Here is a 6,327-nt window from a genome sequence, read left to right on the forward strand (position 1 = left end):
ATGCCCTGAGTTCTTAGAGGAGGGCTTTGATGGAGACCTCCAATTTAGATTCTCTCTCTGCATAATGTTTGGCTGTGGGTCTCTGTTGTTTGGATTCTGAAGGCTCCCTTGTGTGTTGGGGGGAGGGGAGTGAGAGGGTGTGGCATCAGCAGCACAGACATGGGGAGTCCATTGAAGGCAAATAACAAACTCCTTTATTCAATAACAGTATTGCACCAACGGGCATATTGTTCAATGCTGTTCAATGTTGGTCATGACTGTAGCTCACATAACATGCATCTAGGTTAATGATGTTGATTGCTTTTCTCCCCTAGTAGCATGTGTAGCACCTTATGACAGTGTGAAAGCTTGTAAGTTGGGAAGAAGCTTTTATCTCAACAGTAGCTTCATTTTTGCATGTCCTATGACTCAAGTATATAGTGTCTTCAGCAGTAGGATCTTACCATCAAATTTTGGATGGTAACCAATAGCAAAAACAATAACTTGTTTGTGTCTGGCTGTGGTCTATGGGATCCCAGGAACCACAAATACAAAGGGTGGCAACTCACACATAACACTGGGTCTTTTCTTTGGTTGCCTTTGTTATATACTATCATCCTCCCACATATATAATCTTCAATGCCTGCTTTAAAAAAAAAAAAAAAAAAGAGCAGTGACTCTTTCTGGAGGAGTTTCCAGGCAAGACAATAATGATGTTCCTCAGATCCAGCCAATAGTTGCCCCTAGGTCTATAACCAAATTTAAAGCTAAGTGAGCTCCTAGAGGGAAAATAGAAAATATAGTCCATGAGAAAGTACATGATACTTTTAAAGAGTTTAATGAGTTTGCTAATTAATTCAGTCTGAGGAATATAGATGGGAGATGGGAATAGATTTTAAAGGTGTGAGTTAATGGTGAAAGAAACATAAAACTGCATCAGTTTGAGTTTATCAATATAGACCCACTTAGTGGAGATTCTAGGTTTAATATGGAAGCTAACACAGTTTTAAAAGAAAAAAGTGTCAAAAGTATGAATGTTTGGCTGAAGCATGTGTCAAAAATGGCCTTTGAAAAAGAAGTTGGAAATCCCTGATCTCTTGAGTTAGTGTTGATGAAGGGATTTTAAAATTTAGGGAAATTATATGAGGGTAGGTATGCTATGTAAAACCTACCCTTCTATGATGGAAAGCCCACAAGACATAACCTTCGCTAATCCTATAAGATGCAAACTAGTGAGAGGGGTAGAATATTTGAAGAGGTTTACTTTTGCCCTTTTATCTGTGCCAGGCTTTAGGTTTGGAGATGCTGATTTTCAGTTTGATGGGTTAAATGCAATGCGTTTCACTGGGCCCTGAAAGATCAGGGGCAATGTGGAAGCACTGAATGAATCACCAAAATCAAGATGATTATAGGTATCATAATGGGCAGGATTGAAAACACAATGTCCATAATGGCCAGACCCATAATGGTTAGTACATTCAAAGTGAATTGTATGGTGTTATGACCTTTGGTATTTACTAATAGGTCATGGTGTTTTTAGATATGAAATAGATCAGGAGCCTAAAGCAAATTGTTTGATGTGAATAAATGAAAACATTCTCTAACAAGTGAAATAAAGGTACCGTTAGATCATGGCAATAGGAAATCTCTTCTCCTAAACCAATTTCTGGATTTGAGCAAGTGTGCAGACTCAGAACCCCTTCAATGAAGAGATGGTCAAGTTCCCATGAGGAAGGACCTTGACAAAATACCTAAGGGTTTTACAGTTAATGTTTCCAGTCCTTTCCCAGAAGGACATAGACCTTTTACAAGGGTAACAGTATACTAGGGGAAAGGAAACAATCAGCCCTTTAAAAGTCTATTGACTATTGGTTCTGAATAGATAATAATACCAAGAAAAATGGTGACCTTCTAGTTAAAGTAGGAGTTTAAAGATTTCAGGTGATTAATGGAGTTTCTGTGTAGTTTTGGTACCTGTCTGGATCTTGCTCTGTAGATCAGGGTGGCCTTGAACTCAGAGATCCACCTGGCTCTGCCTCCCCAGTGCTGGGATTAAAGGCATGTATCACCACCTCCTGGCTGATTAATGAAGTTTTGGCTGAAGTCTTACTCACAATACATAGAGTGTGTTGTCAGACTCATTTTGTGGTTGTTTCCCCAGTCCAGAATATATAATTGGGATAGATAAACTTAGAATTGTAAGAATTCTTACATTGGTTCCCTGACCTCTCGAGTAAGAGCTGTTGTGTTTGGGAAGGCAAAATAACTTGTGTTATTGCTTCTGCTAGGGAAAATGTTGAATTAAAAGCATTATTTAATCTCTGGAGGAACAGAATAAATTAGTGACAACATCAATCACATGAAAGATTCAGGGGTGGTGGTTTCCACAACATCTCCTTCAGCTTTTCTTTCTGGCCAGTGCACAAGTGATGGATTATGGAGAATGATAGTTGACTATCAAATACTCAAGCAAGTAGTGAATTCAGTTGCACCTGATGTACCAGATGTGGTATCCTCACTTGAACAAATTAACACATCTCCTGGTACATGGTATGCAGCTATTTATTTAGTAAATGCCTTTTTCTTTTGTACCTGTCCATTAGAACTACCAGAAATGAGCATTTTCCTTTCAGTTTTCAAGGCCAACAGTAAACCTTTTCAGTTTTACTTCAAGGATACTCCAATTCTTCAAGTCTAGGGAATGGCTCCACATACTGTGGGCTGGGCAAGGCCTCCCTCATTGATCAATAAGTAAGAAAATGTCTTTAGCTGGATCTTATGGGGGGCATTTTCTCAGTTGAGCCTCCTTAATCTCTGAAGATTCTAGCTTATTTCAAGTTGAACCAGACAGTAGAAGGTTCGTGATCATTGACATGTAAAGAGTATGATTGGAAAATTGGCAAGAAATAACTGGGGAAGAAACATGTTGGTATGTCTCTCCAAATTGGTGAAGAATGTGAAGATATGTGTGTCCCATGTAACACTCATCAAAAGGTAACTCAAGCTGATGAAGAGTTCAGTAATCAAGTTGATGTCATAACTCATACTTGGACGGTTAACTTCTTCTACCTTTCATCCTGTCATTGATCAATGTGACCATAGAAAATGTTGCTGTGGTGGTAGAGATGGAGGTTATGCATGAGCATGAGAACATGGAATATTATTCACTGTAGCTGAAAGATTTCCTGTGTCTCGGGCTGCCGACAGTTGGGACAAATCTCTCTCACTCATATCCCCCAAGTAAGCACACAGAGGCTTATATTAATTAAAACTGCTTGGCCATTAGCTCAGGCTTACTACTGACTAGCTCTTACACTTAAAGTCAGTCCATGTTTGTTAATCTATAGGTTGCCACATGTTCCATGGTTTACCTGTGTGCCATTACATGCTGCTTCCTGGATGGTGGGCTGGCATCTCCTCACTCAGCCTTCCTCTTCCCAGAATTCTCCTTGTCTGCTTATCCTGCCTATACTTCCTGCCTGGCTACTGGCCAATCAGCATTTTATTAAACCAATGTAAAAAAGCATTATCCCATAGCAACTCACAAAGGCTGATTTAGGTACAGGTTCTTCTGAGTACCAAATCTACTAGCAAAGGCCATTACTCAGCCTCATATATGGCTCCATTCCCAAGGGTGACCAGTCAGTGACTTGGTAGCAGGTTAACTACATTGAACCATTTCCTCCATGAAAGGGATGCCTTGTCCTTACTATAGTAGATATTTATTCTGGTTATGGATTTACCTTTACTGAATATAATGCATCTGTCAAAACTAACATATATGTACTTAAAGAGTGCATTATTCACTACAATTTTACTCTGCACATTATTGTGTCTGAACAAGGATCACTTCACAGCCAACAGTGGGCCCCGGATGATGAAATTCCCTGGCTAGATTAGTAGTGAGGTCTGGAGATTAGAAACTGGAGAGTAGGAAATTCAGGATTTATTTGATTAAAACATATTATTTTCATGTATGAAAGTCTTAAACCATGAGTAAAAATAAAAACAATGATAGTTATATTTTTAAAACTAGAAATATATAGTCTGGACAGTTTAGTATTTTCTAATAATATTCAACCATTGAAGTTCACCAAAGCAGTTTATGTTTTAATACTTCCGTGCTGAGCTATGACCAACTGTTTAAAGAGAAAAATAGTTTTGTTATTTCATTCTTAAACACAGGAACAGAAAGATGACTCATTTCTGATTTCAATGCTCCATTTTCATCATTCCATTGTCAATGGTTTCCTCTTTGTTTCTCAGCAGAGTGCGATGTTACATTGTAATCTCCATATTGTTGCTCAGAATCAAGCTATTCTTTTTGTTTTGCTTTGTTTTCATAGCATTAAAATCCATGAAAATTTTCATGAACAATCTCTTTCTTTGAAAATCATTGAAAACCCAGTGTTTGGATGTGCAAAGACAATATTTAATGAAACTCAATATAAAAAGTGAAGGAGTGCTCACTTTGGCAGTATATATATTAAAGGTGGAATGATAGAGAAAAGCTTATCTTGACCCCTGAGCAATAATGGCACACAAACTCATGAAGCATTCCATATGTTCTGAGGGGTGAAGGGCAGCACAAGAGAACCCACAGAATCAAGTAAACTGGGCTCACAGGAGCTCACAGAGACTGAATTGACAACCAGGGAGCCTGCACTGGAGATCTGACAATGGCCCTCTGTATATATGTATAGGAGAGTTGTATGGCTTCATCTTTTTATGGGACTCTTAACAGTGGGAGCAAGGGCTGTCTCTGACTCCTTTGTTGGCTTTTTGGAACCCTGTTCCTCATACTAGATTGTCTTGTCCAGCCTTAATAACAGGGGAGGTGTTTAGTCTTACTACAACTTGATATGCCATGTTTTTGAGAGGCCTGACCTTTACTGAATAGAAATGGAGGAGGATCCAGGTGATGGTAGTGCACAACTTTAATCCCAGTACTTGGTAGGCAGAGCCTGGCAGATCTCTGTGAGTTCGAGGCCAGCATGGTCTAAAAGCAAGATCCAGGACAGGCACCAAAACTACACAAGGAAACCCTGTCTCAAAAAACAATAACAAAAGTAAACAAATAAGTAGATAGAAAGATAAATTAAATAAATAAAAAGAAAGAAAGAAAGAAATAAAAATAAATAAATAAATAAAAAGAAATGGAGGAGGAGTGGACTGTGCAGGGGCAGAGAGAAGGTGGGAGGGAGAGACTTGGGGGAGAGGAAGAAGATGTAACTATGGTTGGAATGTAAAATAAATAAATATGTGTTATTGGTGAAATTATTAAGGCCACTCCACGTAGTTAAAAGGGAGGTTTATTTTGTGGGGTAACTTACAAATGAAGGGGTAGGTTGCAGGGTCTGGCAAAGGTATAGGGCAGTCCAGCGGTGTTCTCTGGAGAACTCTGCTCGTCTACCTCCAGCATCCAGAGTCCTGGAACCTAGAGAGCCACCTCCTCTTGCTCCTGGGTCTTCCGCTCCGTCCTCTGCCCCGCCTTGTGGGCATGATCATTACTGAAGCCTCAATGGGGGTTGGAACTTCCAGGCCAATGCTGGGATGGCTACCCACTACACTGTGTGAAATAAGAAATAAAGGAAAAATAGTGAAAGGAATAGTATTGTCATATATATATCCCATTTCTCAAAATACAGTGCTGATATAAAATTTTTATATAGATAGAAAGAAAGAAGATAGATAGATAAATAGATAGATAGACATAAAGATAGATGGAGATAATATAACCCAGACTTTGCACATTTTGGATGTCTAGTACATGGAGGTCAGTAGGTGGTAGACTAAAGGTGAGAACTTACTCCTAGTATTCTGCTAATTGGACATAATACTACACCAACACCAAAGTTATCACTATACCTGTAAATTATTGCATATTTCCACCCTCATCAGAGAAACTTAATTGTTTGGTTATGGTGATTGAATAAAAATGAATCCCATAGGTTCCTATGTTCAATTGCTTAGTCTTCAGGGAGTGGCACTACTTGAGAACAATTAGGAAGTGTGACTTTGTGGGAGTAGGTGTGACCTTAATGGAGAAAGTGTGTCACTTTCTCTTCCTGCTACCTAGAAATGTGGACACAGAATTCCAGCTACTTCTCAGGCACCATGTCTTCATGAATGCCACCATGGTAGCTGCCATAATAATAACAGACTGAACCTTTGAAACATTAATCAAGTGCCAATTAAATGGTTTCTTTTATGACAGATTCTGTGGTCATGGTGTCTTTCACAGCAGTCAAACAAACACTAAGACAGTCCCTAACACAGGGACCCAAAATACGTCAATATGAAAAGAATAAATAACAGTGGGGTGCTTCTATATACTAGGACATACGT

The 6,327-nt window shown here is 39.0% G+C and overlaps 1 non-coding gene across 1 annotated transcript; it reads left to right on the forward strand.

Annotated features, from left to right (window-relative positions):
• The first annotated feature begins 4,441 nt into the window (after positions 1-4,441).
• LOC118596612 lies at positions 4,442-4,548 on the forward strand. The gene has a single exon (XR_004946720.1). It is a non-coding gene; the product is annotated as a U6 spliceosomal RNA (small nuclear RNA).
• The last annotated feature ends 1,779 nt before the right edge of the window (positions 4,549-6,327 follow it).

Source organism: Onychomys torridus, chromosome 15 (genome assembly GCF_903995425.1).
Source record: "Onychomys torridus chromosome 15, mOncTor1.1, whole genome shotgun sequence".
Taxonomy (NCBI): Eukaryota; Metazoa; Chordata; class Mammalia; order Rodentia; family Cricetidae; genus Onychomys; species Onychomys torridus.